Source organism: Melanotaenia boesemani, chromosome 4, assembly GCF_017639745.1.
Source record: "Melanotaenia boesemani isolate fMelBoe1 chromosome 4, fMelBoe1.pri, whole genome shotgun sequence".
In the NCBI taxonomy this organism is placed as follows: domain Eukaryota; kingdom Metazoa; phylum Chordata; class Actinopteri; order Atheriniformes; family Melanotaeniidae; genus Melanotaenia; species Melanotaenia boesemani.
The window spans coordinates 11,295,877-11,318,267 of record NC_055685.1 but is presented as its reverse complement, the minus strand read 5'-3'; the positions used below and the strand labels follow the sequence as shown (position 1 = coordinate 11,318,267).

At 39.1% G+C, this 22,391-nt stretch overlaps 1 protein-coding gene across 19 annotated transcripts in view; it reads left to right on the top strand.

The window, feature by feature from the left end:
* Nucleotides 1-22,391, top strand: part of ptprdb (protein tyrosine phosphatase receptor type Db) — a 194,011-nt gene that overhangs the window by 59,369 nt on the left and 112,251 nt on the right. For all 19 annotated transcript variants that reach the window (XM_041982822.1, XM_041982807.1, XM_041982820.1 and 16 more), the window contains exons 4-5: nucleotides 3,023-3,098; nucleotides 4,190-4,234. The gene's annotated coding sequence lies outside the window, so the exon portion shown is untranslated. The remainder of the gene's footprint in view (nucleotides 1-3,022; nucleotides 3,099-4,189; nucleotides 4,235-22,391) is intronic.

Genomic DNA, 22,391 nt, shown 5'->3' with positions numbered 1-22,391 from the left:
GCATGCAGATAAATAAACCAAAGCTACATACCGCTTTACAGGGGGGAAAAAAAATCCTAAATGATTGTAATACAGCCAATTGTGTAGTAAATTTTTGTCTAGTAAATTTGTGCCAGGGAACAATTTTGCCGGGAGGAAACCACTGGGATGTGTTTCTTCTCCCAAGGAGTCCTGATATGTAGGTTGAACCAAATCATTAACTGAAAACAGGGGCAGACAAACAGAGGGAATAAAACTGGGCGAGGGCCCTCCAGTTACTGCGTCGGAAACTCAAAGCAACAACAGAAGCAGGTTATCTTACATCAGCAAGGTCTCACGGGCAGAAAAATTTTGCAGCATGCAGTTGTTTCCAAATTTGCTGCCCAGGTAAGAAGTGGTTGATGATTTTAAACGCAGCATTCGTCCAATGAGTCATCCCTGAGATGGCGCATCAGATGAATTCCACTTTGCGTAAACAAGTCTGATGTTTATGCAGATTTGTGTCATCCATTCTGAGTCCCTGTTGCCAGTTTGACCTGCAAAAGCTTCCTTGATATTCCGCACAGATTTTTGATCAGTGCTGCACACACACCTAAAAAGAGTAAACATGTTTACAAAACTGAAATTTCCTGAAATATATTTTCTTTTGAAAATGATGTTGGTGAGCAGACGATGGAGACATTTCACACTTGACTGGTACTGTAAAAAGAGACGGTGCAGCTTTAGGAGTTTTGTGTTTGGGTGTGAAGCTTGTAGGCCATCGTGTCAGTGTTATGGGTGGCCCTACTCTGCTACAACATCTTAACTAGGCTTAAGAGATGGACATCTGATGCCCACTCTGCTGCCCTGCTTACCCACTTGCCTTGATGTTGAGTTCACTTGACAGAAGCCGAAGAAGTGTTTCACACATGCTGAGTGAAGCCAAACCAAAGTAAGCCGAGTTCCACTGAGCTGCCCTGGTTAGGGTTAGACATCAAAAAATTATCTGGGCCATTGCTGCACAGATCAGTGCAGAAATAGTTTGTTTCGTGGTGTGAAAAGGGTATGTGGAAGCGCTTCAGTGACCTAAATAATCTGCTCCTTCACCCCAATATCCACCAGCAGCAGAAGCTGTATAAGATGATGTCCAGATGCAGCACCTAGATTAATTTCCCTCTAATTATGATCAACATTTTGACTCTCGCTGAATAGTCACTTCAGCCATTAACATAAAAGTGCTTCAAATGCTGCTCTGAAGGGCTCCCATGGGAGTCCACGCTCAGATTCAAAGCAGCAAAAAGGGTTTCCAGGCAGACGTTCACTGTGGGTGCCACTTTATAACACTTAAATCATGGAGGAATTTACAGTAATACCACATCCACCAGTGTTGGATAAACATAACGTCTGCTAGCTTATTGTGCTAGCTGTAAGACGAAACTGCTTGCACTAACACAAGCTTTCAAAATGATCTAGTTTCCAGACACCCTCTCCAGCAGAATGCTGCCAAGGCCTTAATTACTTCTGCTGGGCCAGCACAGGTGAAGCACATTCTCACTAACAAGGTGGTTTCCAACCAGCGAGCACTGAAATCCAACCGGAAAAACAACCCGGTGGAGACGGAAAAACTGCAGCAAGCTGTAGAGGGTAACTGATTCTTATCATATTCCTCCCCCACTGATTTCACCGCCGCTGTGAGATCATTACAGAAGAAACATGGTGCAACTGGAGAAGGAATCGAGGGAGGAATGTGTCATCAACTGAAAATAAAGTGTGAACCAGATTTCACACATGGTGCACAACCATTTTGCCACACTGCACGTAGTATTTGCAAGCCACAGCCCTGCAATCCACCACATCTTAGACAGATCATCAGAGACACAGATTCTTCAAATGCCTTTTAATTGCATGATGTAAAACGCTCCCAGGACAACCTAAAAACAACCGGTGTGTTTATGGGTCAAGAAACGCAACCGTAATGACACATGCCCTACTTTTATTTTTTAATTAAATCACTCTCAATCTTTACATCATCAGATCCTACATTTAATGAATGCTGTCATCATTAAGTCTGCCCCCGCGTATGAAGTTGGTCAGCAGCACTAACACAGAAGTGGTGTTACAGCACAGACTAGTGGTGACTCATTGTCATTCCACCTATTACTATTTTACTATGGAATAAAGTGATATAGAATGGTCACAAAAATAGTCCTTTTTCTATTTTTTTACTGTAGTAGTGCATTCATACCATTACAGCCAGCTAGAAAGTGTGCTGTACAGAAGAAAGTTTAACTATTCAAGATTGCTTGCTCCATATGTATTAAAATTTGTTTTTTCATTTTAAGAGGTTCAACAGAGGATAAATATCATAACAAGAATAACTGTGGAACAGCCACCTGTCCTTTGAGACCCCATTCATGTCTGAAGTAGTTTTCAATTTTGCTACCATTTGGTGCACTCTGCTGCATACCGTCGATGGCAGAAGGATTCAGGATAATGGTGTTGGGTCATTGTAGTTACAAAACATGGAAGAACATGGAGTGACACTCAGTTGTGTGCATATGTGTGTGTGTGTGCATACTCTATGCTTACATTTCACACGCCTCTGCGCTCATATGCCCACATGTGTCCTAATGCAACCCCTTTGATCTGTCAGAAAGAGTAGTTCTCATATCGAAGTGCTGCATGCTTTTCCCACCCGGGCTTTTTCAGCCCCTCTTCCCCTCACAGTCTGTAAGATTTGTAAGCTGCTGGCGTGGAAGCCTTAAAAGCCTTAAAAGCTCCCAGTGTAGGAGTTGAGCCAGGGCTGTCCATTTGACCCAAACTGTTTTTGGAACAACTCAGCTGCAGTAGTTGAATTGTGGGTTCAAAGTGGAAGCTTCAATTTGACACACACACAAGAAAAGGCAAATGCAAAGACACGCAAACACTGAAAACTTATTTAAAGCCAGAGTTGGGTTTAAGAGCATTGAACTCTGAAAGGCTAAAGCTCTGCTCCTAATCCCTTTCCCACTTTTCCTCTTCCCCTTCCTTCCCCACCCCCTTTATCTCTTCATCTGTCTTGCAGGAGAATTCTGGGGAGATTTCACACTCTTTCATTCCTCAAGGATGAAGCAGCAGAGTGGACATATGTGCTGAAACAGGTGAGCACTAATTAACATGTTGACCTTATATTAAACACATGTAAACGTCCTCCCCTCCCAGATTTGTTCCTTGCATTACATTGTTTAAAGGTTGAACGCAGCAATGGATGGCATCTTTTGTTTTTTTTAGAAAGCGAGTTCTCAGGGACAAAAAGAATGTGCAAAGACTATTGACAGGATGAAAAGATCAACCAAACATCATCTCCCTCAGGAGCGGCAAATCCACTGCTGTCGCAGTGGACAGACTGAAAGAAAGACATGCAAAGACGGACCGGCATACAAGACAAGACAGAGTGGCAATCCCCAGCTGTTTTTAAAATGCTGCCTCTGATACATTATTGAATATGCAGCTCTTCAACGCATCACTGAGCTTTCCTCTCATGTTAGCATTCAAGTTTGTATAGCGTCACCGTTCTAAATATAAAGCATTCGCTCATCCCTTTTCAGTTTTTTAAAAGATGCAGAGGCTGCACCTAGGCTGTGTGCCACTTTCCTTTCTCTCAGACTGGCTGCAGTTTTGAGTTTGCATTTGATTCATTTATTTGGTTTCGAGCCTCTGAACTCAGAAACAAAAATAGATTTCATCAAACTCTTTGAAAGTGTTGGCATTTGATGCTCAGAGTTTACCAAAGCAAGCTGAGTGCTCCATCGTGAGTCTTATTCACTTGACACTGAGACGAGGAGATAGTATTGAGGAGATTATTGTTGAGTCAGACAGCATGTGGAACACAGCAGGTCCAAGACTGTCTGGTACATTATTAACTAAGACTAAAAAGCTCGCCTTTTCCTCCCTTTTCTTAGTCATTTTCCCACTTTCAGAAGTCAGATTTGGGTGGATGTTGTAACGTCACAGTCTTGAGACTTTGTGCATGTAGAATACCGGGTTTGATCTATAGGTGGCAGCAGAGCCACATACCCAGCAGGGATCAGGTAGAATTGATTGCCCCCATTTTTACTTGCTTACCTTTATAAGCCCCCTATAACTAGCACTCTGTCTAATAAAACTTTACAATCAATGCATTCTTTCAGACCATGAAAGAAAACACGGATTTCTGTTTTGTGGATAAATAAAAGACCTTCTTCTCTTTCAGCTCCCACTTTCAAACTTCATGTTCAAGCATGAGCCATGAGCAAAGGTAAGACAGTTATGTTATCCGTGTGTGTGTGTGTGTGTGTGTGTGTGTCCGTTTTGTCACAAATGCTGAAATGATGAAATGCCCCCATGGCTGTGAGTAGCTCTTTGTGAGGTTGCTATAGTGACTGTGGGTTGAGTGTTGGGGAGACCAGAGAGGAATACAAGGGTGCCGAGGGGGGCGGAATAGGAAATGAAATGCCTGATGCTTCTGAGCTGTGTAAGGTGTGTGTGAGTATGCGCTTCTTTTTTGTTTTGGTTGTTTTTATGTATACAGTATGTATTTTTTTGAATGAGAGTGGGTGTATTATGTCTGTTTTTTTTCATCTGTACAAGGAGAAGAGTGTTGAAGAGACACTCGCCTCTGTAATTGGGAATTTGATCAGGATAGCTCACTCATACACACAGTCAGTCATCTGCATAGTCAAACACACGCACGCTTTCTGTCTGCGTAGGAGCACCTGAGACAGGCATCGCAGCTAGAGTGTGGGCTGAGGGTACCCTGTTCTGCCTTACAGACCAACACACGAGTGGGTTGCACATTGTTTCACTTTACACTTAGACTGCTGCAGCAGTGGAGCGGTTGTGGCAGCTGCTTCAAGCAGAAAATGCTTGTGTGAGACTGTAAAACACTCCACAGACTCTGTAGCAACTCTCAAGATTAAGATGCTGTTCATTTCCTCAAGTGATTACCAAAGCCTTGTGTGATGAATCTGAGGGTTTCTAAGATCATTAACAGGATGAGATTTTGGACTTTTCTCTATCTTTTGATTTTCCTCTGTGAATTACAGGACTATTTCTACATTGGTAAATCTCCATGTATCTAAATTGATATATCTTAGAGTGAAAGGTCCATTTTAAAGGTTTACAACAGCCATGCATCACTGCTCTGGAAGACAGAAGAAGTAGATGGATTGTTAAGAAAAATGCAGAGGAGTAGCAACTCCAAAAATATAACAGTATCCAAATATTTTGGAAGTCATAGACAAAATTTCTGCTATTGTCAACAGCTGAGCAAATAAATGATGACCTGATTGATGATGGATTACAAATTTATTTCCTACTTATACAGTTTTAGGATAACAAAAATGTGAAAGCGTTCAAAGCATTGATATTTTGCATGGTGAGCACTTAATGGGATATTTGTTTTGTTTTTATCTGCTGCTGATCAGCTGAGTCCATCATGGCTTTTCAAACTTGTTGGATAGTTTCTGCTTGGCCATACTTTTGCTCCAGTTTTCTTTTTTATTTTTTAAGTCTATTAAAGCTTGAAGAGAGCTTGTGAATTGCCTTCCTATTGGTCTTGGAGTTGGTTTTAATCAAAGTTTTTCTGGTATTCCAGACGTCAACTTGACCGCCACCATTCTTCTCAAGTTCAGCTTGTTAATTACATTACAGTACGAATTTTAGGAAAATTCTTTGCTTTTTTTTTAATGCTTTCTAGGAATCAGTCATTTTTATTTGGAGTGCTAGGCAGCTGTTTTGAGGAGCCCATGCCTGCTGAAGTTGATAAAGCCAGTTCCCCAGCAAGTCATCTGAGTGCTTACGGGGTACCCATACAAAGAGTTAAACCATTAACCATTTCTAGCAATAGAAATTCTTAACTTGGAAATTAACAAACTCTTGCATGCCTCTATATAAAATCAGTTGGCTCCACCATGTTAATTTAAACAGTGGATTTAAGAAAAATATAAGTGCTGTGAGATCAGGTGTGACATTACGTGTAGAGCTTGTGAAAGGCAGTGATGTATGTTTGAGTGGTGCAGGATATATTTGAGAGCAGTGAGGTATAAAGGAGGAGCGACAGATGGGTTCAAGTTGGAGGTGGGATTGCACCTGCGGTGGGCTCTGAACCCTCACAGTCTTCAATGCTGATGGACAGGCTGATGGACGAGATCAGGCAAGAGTATCCCTGGGCTACGGTGCTCGCAGATGACATTGTGGTACATGGTGATCGCAGGGAGCAGATTCAGTAGAGCTCGGAGAGGTGGGGGTTTTAGTCTGGAGAGAAGAAGAATGACAATCAGTTGGAGTAAGGCGGAAGGAATGTGCCTGGATAAGAGGAAAGCTGAGGATGCAGAAATAAAACTGTCAACTGAGTTGAGGAACATGACTTCAGATAAGAGACGAAGAGAGCAACGAGTTTCAGAAGTAATTTGACAGGTGGATACCAGCAACTGTGGAATGAAAGGTTCATAGAACTGTGGTACTGTGGCCTGATATACTGGAAACTATGTAAGAAATTAAATGACGGATGGTCAATTAGGACGTGACTGAGATAAAGATTTCCAAATTTTTTTTATAGTTACAGTCAGTATCATTAGTCCAGTGGTCCAAATGGTCCATTGGTCCAAGAATAGAAAAAGGAAATCAAAGAATAGGATAGAGGAATATGCAAAGGACTGGATAAGATTTAACTGGATCACTCTTAACATGGATGAGCCAAACAGAAAAGAAGCATAGGAATGGTTTTATTCCTCAAAAAGTCCTTCCAACTTCTTAATTTATACCAACAGCACAGAGAACAGAGCACCAACAGGACTGTAGAACGAGAGTTACATCTAATTACTGCTGTTATTGGCTCAGCCTGCTTGCTTTCAATCTGTACAGTCCGCACATGCACAAATTTTGGCCTGTGTGTCCGAGAAGAGCTCCCTTTGGCCACTTGTGGACTGGGAGAGATAACAAAATTTATGTTAAGTACACCAGCGAGGACTCTCGTGGACACAAGGACTTGTAAATCATAAACTGGCCTTAACCCCTCTGAGGTCTTCGTGTTTGTGCTCACTGATGTGGATGTTTAAAAAAACAGCACAGTGATCAGAGTTTATGTGAAGGGTTTAACAAATTTTATTTATATTTTTACGTTTTAAAATAAAGAAAAACATAAAAGTTTTGCAAAGCGAGGCTAGACAGACTTTCTTCAATGGGATGTAGATATGTGTGGAAAATAATGTAAAAAAAAAAAAAAGTTTCCAATTTAATGACGAGTAAAATAAAAACTTACAATAAAAAAAATATTACTGATACTTTTAATGTCATTATGTTGTGGAAATTCAGCTGGAAGATCCAGAGAGACACTTACTACTCCAGAACCGTGGGTCAGATCCCTGATTCAGTTTGTGAACCAAATTTTACTGCATGTTATAGCAGTAGGCCTTCTTTTAGAGGAAAAGGACATTTTGTGTAAAAATGTGATTAATCGCAACATTTCGCAAATTTTCATGGTTGCCCAGAACTTTTGGGAATCTGTATATATATATATATATATATATATATATATATATATGTATATATATATATATATATATATGTATATATATATATAAACGATTCCTCTACCGAAAACACACATCTCACAGATTCCAAAAAGTTTCATTTCACTATGACCAAGATTTACAGAACCAGAGGCAAAAGGATGCCCAATTTATGCTTCATGTTTGTAAAACATAGTCATAAAATGTCTTACCGTCTGTGTCTTTCCTCAAAACATATCCACCAGAATAAAACCACATTTAATAAAAAAAAAAAAAAAAAGCTACGTCTCATTGTCTTTTGGAAACAGTTTCCCATCCAAAAATCACAGTGTTGTGCCCATCTGCATTAAAATGATAATAACGCATTAACTTGCCCAGCCCTAGTATAATGTAATATACATACTGGCATAAACTGAAATTGCCGCTCTTTTCAACTCAGAACAATGAAAATACCTCAGGAATTTTAATAACTCACGCTTAGCTCAACAGACCAAGGTTGGGGAGAACCATAATTCACAATCATCATACTGTTGAATCCTCCTCACAATGATAGCAAAGTGTTTTTTTTTTTAAAAAAGAGATAAAAGGATGTTGATGGCACTAAGCTCAATTGATTGATCAGAAGGTTTTAATCATGGCCCAGAGCCCTTTGCTCCAGGTCACCCCTTCTGTCTTTGACCACCTTTCCTTGCCATGACTGTGGTCAAAGACAGAAGGGGGTCAACTGTGTCATAAAGGCATGGAAAACCTGAGCTTACTTAGTAAAACACAGAATTCAAGGTTGGAAAAATTAAAAAGTATTTCATAGGTCCTTATATAGTTCATCCAGAGACACCCTTCTCTTATTAAATGTGGATTCAGTTCCATTTAAATAACCAAAACTCCCAGCTGTGGAATGTCACAGCTGGTCACTGCACTGTAGGCTTCTTCTCTTGCAGCTATAGCCATTATCCCACCCGTAACCCACCAATATTTTTTTTTATGAATGATTAATTGTCAACCAAAGTTATTTGCATTATTGGAGGGTGATGCCTGCTGGCAGAAATGACCTCCTGTTATTTTCTGTCGCAGCACTTTCACTAACTATACCCAGTTGTTTCCTCACTGTGTTGTTTACAAGGTGCTGCCCTCAACTCTAAAGCTAGCACTTTTAATAACAGAGAAGATATGCAACATCTTGGTGCAGGCATTTAATGATCTTAGATTCCTCAAGAAGTAGAGTCTGTTCTGTCCCTTTTTTATAGACAGATTCAGTGTTGCATTTCCAGTCTAGTCTCTTGTCCAGCTGAACATACAACCTTTCAGTCCCACAAACTGCAGTCTGTTTGTTAGTCAAATATCCAGATAGTAGCAAAAGTTGAATTTCATTAGAAAATTTTTAAAATGGTCATCTTATCCTCACCAGATCTTAAAATGAAGTACATACATAGGGCTAAATAGAAGTCCGCACCTTTTTTTTTACATTAATTTAAAAATCATTTTAGATGGTACATAGGATATGAGCTACATGATGTGCACAAGTTTTCTGCTTAGTTTTAAAAGTTTTTCTTTGCTGATGATGTAGACATATTCCAAGATGGCAATGACATGATTCACCAGGCACATGTTGTGTGAACATGTGTCATGATGAAAACTAAAGTTGGTCCAAAGAAATATGAATGCGTGACTAAACTCAGATGAGCAACAACACATTACATATGGTCAGCCGGACTGGGACAAAAAGTCAGACGTACACTCACCCAGGCTGCCCTAATTCATATACTGCACACAGTGCACATATGCATGCAAGTGTACACATTCAGGCTAAGTAATCACCAAAGTTCAATATTCTATATAGATCCATATTCAACTATACGCCACCAGTCCAGTGCTTTTCTCTCTCCTACGCTCATCAAAAGACTCACAGCAGGACTCCATTATTCCTATCATGTTAACATGATTTCTGTTATGTTAAAATCAATATTCACAGTAAAAACAAGAAGTGGTCAACAGCAACTTCACCTGATGAGATTCAACTTAGTCAACTCAGCTTAGACAGATAAGAGGCTGCCCAACCTTAAGAGGGGGTTCCCAAACGTTTCCATGCAGCAACCCACCTGTGGAGGTATGCTTGGTCCAGCAGGACCCACAAAATATTTCATGCTGTAAAATATGATAAACACACTGACATAATGATGAAGTCACAAAGTTTCCGTATCAGATTTTAACCTGGACTAATACAGTGTTCCTCACTGGCCCAGTTTACAGCTGTTTCTGAGTTGGACAAGGACAGACGTGGACAGTAGCCCATGTGTACAGACTAGTTTAGCTGAGCAGCCTCAGTATTAAAATATCCACCTTTTACTTTGACCCGAAAGTGGCCTGACTGGCTTGCTTGTCAAAAAAAAGTGAAAGAAAAGAAAATGAAGAAAAAAAAAATCACAGTGCATTACATCGTTGTGGCCGATGGATCTGCCTGGCACTGACGCCTGTGCACAAATAAAATCATTTATGCTCGTCAGTTGTCAGTAATATGGGTGATTGGTCAAAATGATGGTATTTTTTAATGATCAACACGAGGAAAGTGTGCAGAGGCGGAACAGCGTAGGCGGCATGTGTCTGAAAATTTCGGATGTTTTCAAATCATCAGCAGCAGCAGCGACATCACGTGAGTTCACTGTTTAATAAATGAGTGATAGATGAGAGACATCTGGTGTGTTACAAGCTTCAAATTTTTATCTGAACACGATATGATGAGCACTAGCTGAGATTCTCCATGACCCTGGTACTACTTGCTGTGATAATCAATGTGGTACTATTTGTTGTCAAAACTTTATTCTATTGTTAATGGTTTGGTTGTCTGTTGCTGTACTGTTATATTTCTCATAAACCCAAACATAAAAATGCTTATTCCAACCTTTGACATACAGGAGATCCTATATGGGATTTCCCAGTATAATAAAGAAAAACAAACAAACAAAAAAAAAAACTAGTTAATTTCATGTGCTGGGAATTGGACTTATTGTGCAGCCATAGAGCCTGTGCACCTTTAAGCCTGGGAATTGTATCGCTTCTCCTGTGGGCCAGTCAAAGGTTTGGACATGTCTTCTCATTCACTTTGAATGAGCAGATGTGTTCAAACTTTGGTCTGTCACTGTATAACACATTGTTATTTTTCATTAGCTGTAGACCCCTCATTAGAAGCAATAAGTTCAAGTAATAGTATTCTGTTTGACATCATCATCCTCTCATATTGTGGAGGAATTTTGGTCCACTCCTCTTTACAAGGTTGTTTCAGTTCGCTACGTTTTACAGGCATTAGTTTATTCACAAGTCTCTTAAGGTACTGCAACAGCATTTTAATTAGACCCAGTTGCATAAACCAGTTTCAGTCAAGCTTTAGCTGTCAGACAAATTTGACTCTAGATTATTTTCATACAAAGAGGAGTTCATGGTTGACCCAGTCGCTTAAAGGTGCCCAGACTCTATGGCTGCACAATAAGTCCATATCATCACCCCTCCAGCACTGTACTACACAGATGGAATAACAACTTTGCAAACATAATCCATGTAGCCATGTTTTTTTTGTTGTTGTTTTTTTGTTTGTTTTTTTTTGACAATCCTTTGGCAAACTTCCAAACAAGAGACAATTGTTTAGTTTCTTTCTAATTTTACCACTATAAACATTTCCCTTGCTAACTAAGGTCTGTAAAATCTGAGATTTAGTTTCTCTGAGCATTACACTGTGTGATCACAGAGGGAACTTCTTGGGGTGTCCACTGCCGGGAATTTTGTTTTCCACTTGAGAATCATCTTTGGGCAGCAGCTTTTGCCTCTCTAAGACCTGCTAATGTCTTTCCTCCTTGGCATTGTGTTAACACACCTGAATGCCCCAGAACAGAAAACTGCCAAAAAACCTCAGTTTTTATAGTGTGGTCCATTGCTTGGGTGCATTTGATGAGCCTTCTTAGACTAAAACTTTACTTTTTAATTCCTAATGGAATCAGTAAACTTGTGCTGTTTTTCACACTGCTCCTTCATTTTCGCTAACTTGTTTTTGAGCTCACATTTATCTAATTTTAACAGCTGATGCGAACAAGATCATTTTCATTCTGTTCTGATCATTTAAACCTAAAAACTGGATTTGCTTTCTTTTGCACATAACTGTATCTTACTGTGTAAACTACATAAAAGTTTATTTCCTCTGAGAAATGATTGGGGAAGGATTATTTTAGCTATGAAAACAGACTCAGTGGTCCAGTTCTTGTTATGCCATCTACAAAGATGCTCAGTTCTCTTTGCTAATTTTGTTTATGTATTCATTAAGATGTAAACACTTAGAACCCGTTTGCTTAGTACACAGTTACTGTCTGCTCTCTGTGATTGTCATCCACTTGTTTAAACTTGAAAGGGTCTTTACAATATTGTCAATAGTTTTGTTATAAAATCAGTTCATTGTCTGCTGTTGATTAGAATATGTTTTGACTCGTCCCCATTGCTTGTCTTTTTGTGTGGATACACTTGATTTTTTTGCCTCTACACAATTGAATTTAACCAAAAACAAAGAATCAAACATAAAGTTTGAGTATTACAAAAATGAAAGTTGGGATTATCAAAGAATGTTGGGATAGGTTGTGTAATATTGTAATGACTTAGCCTGAATTAGTTGATGCGTTCCCATCAGGGACACTTCAGGTGAACCGGCCTCATTTTATAACAAATTAAAGCGACCCTTGGGCTCTGCTGCCAGTACACAGCAAACCATTTCTCATGCTTGTCTGCTGTATCTCCAGAGTGTGCAGCCTGCTGTGAATAATAGTCATTGTGAAAGACATAATATGCTGTACCATACAGGGCTGGCTTCACACAGGGATTACACCTAGATGATTCCTCAATAGAGAATTTAGTCTCGGGTAGCCGAGCTTAATCCATGACTCTGGGAGCAGACCACAGTGCTGTGGAGCCATGGCCAGATATGACAAAGAACAGAGAGCAACCAGATTAGTTCATTCTAGGAACGGGTTGAGCTCCAAGCTGCTTGACTGAGCATCTCTTGACAGCTCTTCCCAAATCTCTCTACTGGCTCCTAATGCGGTCTGAAGGAAACACTGTTCCAGTTTCTGTCCTTTTGACTGTATTGCTTTCTCTTGCTCTTCCTCTGTTTCTCTGAGGTGAGTGCAAGACCTAGAAGAAAAAGAGATCTGTGTATGGATGTAAGTTATCGCTTCGTTAGCTTTCAAATTTCTGGGTCAGTCGTAGCCTGGTTTCCACTCTCTCATATGCTGTAATTACCCTCACGTGAGTCATATTTGACAATTAGGATGGCCCAAGCAGGACTCAACCACACACACACACATCAGTCATTAGTGCAGAGCTTAACATGCAGTACAGTACTAATGGGATTATCATTGCTGAGGGCTCCACTCAACAACCTCTCACTCCTCTCTATATTCACCATCATACTCCTTTCTTAAATACTGAGAATACACATTTTATGTGAATTTTCTTTCTTTTATTTTGTGACTGATGTTACTGATTTGACATTTTAAATTGTTTTTCTTATTATTATTTTGCTATCAAGGCTACTATTAAGACTTAAAATTGTGTGTTAGCACTAATAAAAGCACAGCTTAGTCAATTTTACAGTTTCACAGTTTAGTGACCCTGCCATTTAACTTCCTTGTCCCAGCATACATGCACTAAAGGGTAATAAAGTTATTAACCATTTTTTGTGCAACTTAACTTTCTCTGTTCATCGCACATGTAAGCACAGACACTTTCTTGAAGTTATTTGAATTTTGATTTTAGTCAATCTGCAATGTTAACGTTAGAATTTTATAAAGCCTGGAAATGCTTTCTGTAGCTCTCAGTTAACACAGAGTCTTAATTATCTGCTTTCTGCTACACTTTCCGAAGGGTTTAGCTCCGTGACAGAAGCACCCAAAGAAATAGAGTGAGAGAGCAGCTTTACTGGAAATTCAGCTGTAATAATTTGTGCTGTATCTATCTGGGTGTGTTATTCAAGATTTGAGAGCTTTGATTTTATATGACTTTGTTCTGACACTTTTTCATGGACTTTATAAGTGCAGTTTTGATCAGATGAACACAATACTACATTCTTCTTATATTGTTGCACAACTAAAAGCAGCTCCCAACTTTTTTGGCTGGTGAAAAACTAACACAATCCAGCTTCTTAGATTGCCTCTGAAATTCTGAAATGTTCTGCTTTGTTTGTGATTGTGTTGTTTGTTTAACTTAGGAGGCATGGATATGACATACAAATAGACCTTTTACAAAAATTAAAGAAGGAATACAACTTTTTTGCCATTTTGATGATTTCCTATAAACACCTTGTAACTCATTGTATTATCTCACAACCCCTTTTAGGATCATACACAGCAAACATATAGGAAGAATATTAAAAGTAAAAGAACACTATGAGGACTCTTCTTCCCATGACAACAGCTTCATACAAGTTGAGCAATTTGCAAAAATAAAAAAGGTCCTCTTGTGACAACGCACATGCAAAATCTTATTTCATCAATTAGAAATCTTACAAAAAGTTTTCTACCATCTTTCGGTGGTCAGTATTATGAAAAAATCTCAACCCAAGCATGATCTTTTACAAACTTACACAAGATTTTTGTGGCCTAAAACTTAATGTTTACTACATTAATACTAACCAAACACTGAGTGAACAGACTGAGACCAGAGACTTACTTCATTCACCACCCTTCTACCATGCTTAGAAAGACTTTAAAGCTTTTTTTCTCAATATTATTTCAGAAACTCATGTATGAGGCATATCTGTCCTCGTGGACAATGTTAAAGTTGGAGGACTTGTTGACATTTGGATTGCGTCCATGACCAAAGTCTATGCTATGTTTCATGTTTTTAATGAAAATAATTTTCATTGGATTGAAATAAAAAGTTCCTCCTATGACCACCAAGGTAATGAATTTCCCTCTTTGGTGATATTGACAAACCAAACATTTATTTCCTTATGAACAATTGGACCTTTTTAACAAGAAGAAACCTTCAACACAACCAGAGTCAGTGGGGTTAAACATCTCCCTGAAAAGAACAGCATGTTCCCTTTCGTAATCAACAAAAACTAGAAGCACTCAGAGAGCGCAGACCTTCGCCAAGCCATTGTAATTTTTTTTCTTTTGTCAGTGATTGTGGAAATTACTTTTGAGTTAGATGTCAAAATTATCCTTATCTCCCCAATGTAAAGAACCCCTACCCTTACATGATAATATACTCAAGTCATAAAGAATCAATCACAAGGATGTCATAAATTTAAACATTAAAGAGAAAAGAAAAGCATCAATATACAATATTGCACGTTTTTAGTCACCTGTTGTTTGTATTTTGCTTCCAAACTAGACTTTCACTGTCACTTGTTTAACTTATTTTCAGTCTGATCATTGTACCACTTTCACAGGAATGTGTCTTTTGTTTTTATATTTTGTTTTGTTTTCTAGATGTTTGGCCTGTTAAAACTGACCTATGAATCATTCAAGCATCATAAAAAATTAATCTAACTCGGTGGATGAATTAATGTTGTTTACAGATAACGGAAAAATGAGCACAGAACCAGTTTTAATTAGTATCATTAGGCACTTTGTTAGTAGCAGCATATCACAAAGACACACCATGTGCTCCACTTCATTTGTATCATCAATAAATAATGTAAAATACCACAGTTTGACAGACATTAAATTGTGATTTTGCACCAACATAGTGATTCCCAAAGAGCTTTTAGCTGAAGACGCTGCATATCTCAGCATGGAGTGCAGTGTGAGCTTACAAAAATTGAGTAAACTGAACAAGTGGAGGACAAAAGAGAAGTGCCAGCATTAAAAAAAAAAAGAAAAAAAGTTGATGTCCTTAAAAATCCAGCATAGATCTGACTCAGGATTCAATATATGCATTTGGCAGTTGATCCGTCTACTGTTTCATTCATTTGCAAGTTTCAACAAACCTCAACACCTGTTTCTTGTTTTGGTGATGTCTCTTTGTAACCACATCTCTTAGATTTTAGAGATTTGCATGTGAAATGCCTTGGTCTCCCTCACTTTTGTAACACAGAATCCAGCTTACTCAGTGAAAAGCACCATACCCTCTCAGGTGTTATGTTTACATCACCGCTGGAACTGATAAGTACCCCCGACCACTGCAGTCATTTGATGCCGTACCAAATGGCTGGCCAGCAACCGCAGGCCAGAAACATGCAGGTCAAAAGCCAGGAATACTTTGAGAAACAAAGAGGCAGAGACAGCAGTGATCGCATGCTGCCACCCAGGCTTTTGCCATCCACACTGCAAAAAGCATATGACAGGAAAAGAGAAAGACTTGTGAGAGCAGTAAACTTGATTTGTTGCTATGACATCTTCACCTCTCTTCCTCTTAAGCACTCTTGGCCTTCTCTCCCAGCATCGCTGCACCCATTTCATCAGATCATTTAAAAGCAATATTAACCAAGGCCACTCAGATGTGATCGAGTGTTTTCTGTTGATGGAAATAGTGATGTAAATATTGGCTGCAGAGTGATCAGGTCTAGGCCATGGTGCTGAGTGGTCCAGTTGATAACATTGGATGGCTGGACGGCTACAGTTTTTGTCTGCATGTAAGGTGGAGGGCATGGGAAAGGGAGCCCCCCATGAAAGCTGTTATCTTAAAATGCCATGCCTAACATGCACAAACATAGAAAGACAACACACAGAGAAATACACACATACGCAGGCAGTGGATTAGGATAGGGATTATGGGAGCATTGCTGTAAAACAGGCAGAGACAGATCAGTGTCATACTTCATAGATGCACACACACATACGCAGTAGATGTGTATTAAGAGTGTACAGTAAGATGGATTTATTGTGGGATGGATGGTATGATGACTTTCATGCCATGATTGAGCAATGTTTCAAGCTCTAATATGTAGACTGTTCTATAGTGCAGTAAAGAAGCTTTAGTAATCAATTACTGAGCCAGAACTATTAACTCAAAGTCAAAGAGATTTCATGCAGGGTCATGTAATGTTTGGAAGTACTGAGATTTTTTTTTTTTTAGCTTGAAATGTTTTCCACTAAATCCAAAATATGGAAAGTCCGTAACATAAACAGTAAGGAAGCCTGAAAAAACAGAGATGAACGAAATTTCTGGCACCGGTGAGCCACCAAACATAGTGTTTAAAACTGAATTCAGTGCCATCATTGTCTTCTCTTCATTACACTTTATAACAAGAAAATACCCCAAGTACATCATTGTTGCATGAGCTCATTCCCACCACTGTGGTCAGATTAGCTTCTGTGATGGCTTGATGGTCATATAACTTCCCACAACCCTTATAGTAATGTCTAGAGTGGTGATCACATAAACTCACAGTATAAGAAGACTTCATCTATCCACCACTTGCCTTGTTAGTGTCGAAAGACCTTGAGGGCTATGCACTGTTCTGATAAGAATATCCACACATCAGCCACAACACTAGAATCACCTGCTTCATACGACATAGGTTTCCTTGAAGCTGCCAAAACAACTCCGGCCTGCCAGGGCATAGAAAAATAACCCACTGGTGGAGGCCAGGAGGTGTTTGGAAAGAAGAGGATGACAGGAATCATTTTGGGTCCTGTGGTTAATGAAATGGAGTCTCAGTTGATCAGGTTTGTTCCAGCACATACTGCAAATGTTCAATTGGACTGGGATCTGGGGAGTTCAGAGATCGGCTCTTGAGGTTTTCTTGAGAACTCTTACTGGTGTAGCACAATGTATTGTCCCACTGAGGGAAGAAGCTGCTGCTTGGGAGTGCTGCTGCCACTAAGAATTTTGCTTGTTCAAGATTGGTAAAACTGATGCTAAGGTAGTAATAGAGTAGAGACTGAGATGCAATACTACTGATACCGACGTTGTCATCTTCGCCTTTTCCAGCTAATACACGTCCTTACACAGCAACACTGCAGCTGAAGAATGAGTTTGGAGTTCATTTTAACTCTAGTCCTGCTGATGTAGCCACTATTAAACTGACTTAAAATCTCTTGCATAGAAGAGATTTTAAGTCAGACATAGCTTCAATTACAAAAATGTTTTCATGATTCCAGAAAACATTGTTACAGTTTCAAATGCAACCGATGCCATGTCCACATGCCATCTAGCTAACAGCTAATTTGCAGACTAATTTGCTAATTAGAAGTCCTTGAGACAAAACAAAGAGTATCAGTTAAAAATACAAACAATTAGACACAAACATTAAAACATACAATGCATGTAATACAGAATATTAACACTGGTAGTAAAGTGGCTCTAATGTTCACAGACTTGATTGGATTTAAGCCATTGTTTTACTTTACAAGTAAATTGTTTTAGATCTGGGAGGGCTTTTAATTCGGCAGGTATGGTGTTCCAGATCTGAGGAGCTTTTACAGTGAATGAGCTCTGGCAAAATGTAGTCCTACATTTGGCTGGTCTACAGTCACCGCTGGCAGCGCCCCTTGTGGTGACGCCTTGGGTTTGATATTTTTGAATTGTGTTACTTATGATCTCTGGGGCAAGACCATTAATACATTTAAAAATTAATTTTAACAAAGAACACTTTATAAAATTTTCAAAACTCAATAAATTGTGCTTTTCTTCAATTCTACAGTAATGCCATTTCATTGGCTTTTGATTCATCTCTTTTAAAGCTTGTTTATAAAGAGAAACTACACTTTTCATTGCTGTCCGGTTAGCCTGGCTCCAGACAGTGACACAATAGGAAAAATGGGATAAAATCATTGCATGAAAATATAATTTAGCAGCATTTATTGATAGACAGGATCTTATAAGACGGAAACAATTCATAATAGTCCTAACAGTCTTTGTTATTTTCTTTATATGAGCATCAAATTTTAAAAGTGAATCTAAAACCACTCCCAGATATTTAAATTCATCAACTTTATGGATTGGTTGACAATTAATTTGTACCTGAAAGCTATCTGTGGGTTTTTGTCGTAATAAAAAGCACATTGAAACAGTTTTAGAACAATTTAAAGACAAACAATTATCTTTAAGCCACTGAGAGACACTAACCATCTGCCTGTTCAACAGCCCTACAGCCTTATCTGAGGTCTTTGCTGAGGCATAGATGACCGCGTCATCAGTGTACAGCTGGCACTCAGCCTCTGTGCAGATGTTTGGGAGTTCATTGATGTAGAGACAGTACAACAATGGACCCAAGATTGAACCTTGTGGTATCCCCATTTTATATTCACAAGGAGCCGATATAGTGCCATTGATTTTTACACTCTGTATCCTGGACTCCAGATATGATGTAAACCAGCTGAGAGCTTGTTGAGAAAAGTGAATTTTTTTAAGTTTATGCAAAAGTATGTCATGGTTGACAGTATCAAAGGCCTTTCTTAGGTCCAAAAATACTGCTCCAACCACATTCCCCTTGTCCAAACTTTTTTTGATGGTGTCCGTTAAGTAGCAAGTTGCCTTTTCAGTTGAGTATTTTGGTCTAAAGCCAAACTGTCTAGGATGAAAAATATTATTCTGCTCAAGATAATCTAATAATTGTGTTGCTATGGTTTTTTCTATTACCTTTGAAATTATTGGAAGGATTGAAATTGGGACTATAATGTATTCATTGACAGGCTTATGAAAATTTGACTCAATGAAAAACTTTGACATGCTTGTTGTATATATGCATTTTTTCTAAGCGCACCAAAGAGCCTTATGTAACATCCCCAAACTCTCTTGTCATTGCATAGTTAATCAGCAACTTCCAAAGCAGGACATAGATTTTGTTTAGGTTTGTCCAGGCTCTTGGACTTCTATTTAGAGGTTGTTGCCAACAGGTAAGGAGATCAACTGCAAGCAGTTTTGCAGACCTTAGCAACTCTGTTTCAGACTAACTGGTATAATTAGGAGTTTTATTTGTTTTTGTCTTGTACAGCATTTTGGTCAACAGATATTGTTTTCAGATGTGCTTAGCAAATAGACTTGATTTGATTAATGCATCAAATGGAAGCATTTATCTTCGGAACTTTACATGCTCCTTAATAAATTAATTATTTAAGAAAATGAAATAAACATCTCTTCCTTTATTAAAATGTTATGAAAGTGCATTTCTCCTCTTTTCAATGGCAAAAACCTGGCATGACTTCCTGTGATTGGTACAAAAGTCTGAACTATCCTAAAATGGCTTTGAAAACAGAACTGATACATCTTTCTGTTGGATTGAAGTTCTGCTGGTCTGTTGGATTTCCTCGTTTTATTCAGGATCAAGCTGACAAGTTGAAGGCAGATAAAGAGATATTAGAGCTTCTGTGTGTTTCCTCTGCATATTTCTGCTTGGCCTTTTCTCCCACGTTTTTCATGTTGACGACAGTGACATTTTGCTAATTTGTTACATGGTGGTAGGTAATTAAGAGAGGAGACACAAACAAGGCATTTGCTACAGTCTAGACGCAATGTCTAATCTTAAAGAGAATCACTTCTTCTGATGTGGACTTTGGGCTTTGCCACTTTTACATGCACACAAGATAGATATTTAACAAATCAAAGGACAAGAGAATTTAACTCATTAGTAACGTGTCTGATTGCTGTGAATGAGCAGTCAGAGTAATATTGGTAATATTATCCCAACTTTTTATTGAGCTTAATGGCAAGGTGATGCTGTCATCAGTGATACTGTCAGTCAAGATTAAAAATCTGTCCACATGGTCATGCAGCTCAGTCACACATTGTTCATATATGAGGGAACATCAGTCATATGCTGACTGAGTGCTTCAATCTGTGGCCATCTACACTTTGGCCCTACTGCATCAGGCATCCTGGTCACCAGACATCTGTCATCAACATGCAGCTCAGCGGAGGTCTGTGGCTCCTCATGATCCCATCTCCACTACCACTGTCAAATATAATAATCAATCTCTACTTTGCCTCCTTTTATATTCCATCTGCATATTTCTGTTTCAGCATCATCCTCCACATTTCCAGTCTCTTTTTCTTTTTTCTTGCAGCAAGCTGAAATATGTAACTAGCAATTTGCCAATCACTCCTACTATGACACACACGCAGACACACATGTACATGTACACACAGGGATGCAAGCAGGGGCTTCCAGACCTCAAAAGCGACTGTGGTGTATAATGACAGATAATTGGCTGTTGTGGGTTCGCCCTCGGCAGCAGGAACCAATCACAATGACAGCCACTTCTTCGTGACCCGTGTGTACGAGTGTGTGCGTTCATTATGTTTGCTCACACGAGCATGAGTATTAGTGTGTTAAGCACTGATAATATTTTATTTTGTTGTCTGTTTTGTTGCTCTGTATATCGAATAAATTGCTAGGTGATTGTGTACAACATGCAACCAACAGTTCTCCCTTTATAGTTTTTGGCTTATTGTTGCATTTCGCAAACAGAAATAAGCTGTCCAATTACATTAAGTCTGTTTCTCTGTCTGTGCATGAATAATTTGAATATCCATCACTGTTCAAAATGTTGCGTGTGTTGTTGTGTGAGTCTGAATATAATAACATATCAGGACTTTAGGCAGTTCTAACCTCCTTGTTTTGAGCAAATTGTCACCTAATGCATCTCATTTCAGGGTTTATACACACAGCTTGAGATCTGCTGCCAAACACAATGTAGGCTTGCTTACGGCCTCCAACATTGTGATCATTTGTCACTCATTTTGAGTCAGCATCCATGGTTAATGGCCTGTCGGATAGCCATTTGTATGGAGACCGTTGGCACTAAACATCAGGGGAAAAGAAGGTTTTTTTTCATACATCACACATCAACTGTGTCTCCAAAAAGAACCTCACTCTTTTCATATTCTTTTCCTGTAATATTCACTCAGTTGTTCCTTGCTCATATACTCTGTCTCTGTTTCATTCCCTCTTCCTCTTCCCTTATTTTGCTTCCCCTTTGCTCTCTTGCTCTTTTAGTTTCCAGTTAGTCTCATTTCCGCTCTTTCCATAGTAGGTAGTCCTCATCCAACCCCTTGCACACAGACTAAATGAGATCCTGTGCGTGTGTGTCTGAAGCTCTGTAAATATGATCTTTTCTGGATTGCCAATACTACCATAAAAATCAGAGCATTTGCGTGCGTGTGCAGAAGAAAGGTTGTGTACTTCATCATAACAGCAGGCTCAATATTCCCAAATGCAATTTCCTCAAAGTAAAAAGAGCAGCCCGGGTGTTCATCATTCCATCCTCCCTTCTTAGTGTTCAATAAAAGCATCTTTAGAGGCTGCTTTCTCTTTCGCTTCATTTTTAGCTATTGTGATACAACCACGCATGCACGCACACACTCTGCAGACTTACAGTCTGCCCCCTGTGCATGATTCAGATACGTATTGTAACATGTTGCCTTGGTGTTTCTTTTAAATTTTGTGAGACTACAGCAAATTATTCAGCCCAACTGGACTGTGTTTGTCAATATCAAATAGATTACAGGGGATTTTTATTGATGCTCATAAATGACAACACATTCCACAGCTGGCTCAGGTAAATTGATCAATTAATGCTTTGAAAGCTCTGAATTGTGTTTTCCTAACAGCTACAGGGGAAGGATTGACACTCCAAGAGCCAAATCAGCTTATTTACATAAATGAAAATATATTCAATCAGCATCTTTATTACCTGAATAGTAAAAAAATATATAAAATGAGGACGGATGAGTGATAACAGGCAAATTAAAATTAAAGATTTTTCTTGTGCATAATTTTTAGTGTAGTTCAAAATATACTCTACCAGTCAGCAGCTTTTCCCATGAGATTCCTGTTCACACACTCCGTGTTAGCTGCATTAGGGTCTTCTTCTATGAAATTATGGTTGTAAGTGTTCTGGTGCAACCAGGGAGGTTGCCATCTCTAATGCCAGCCAAGTCACTAATGGTTAGCAGCCTACTGCAGCCTCTAATGTCTGGTTG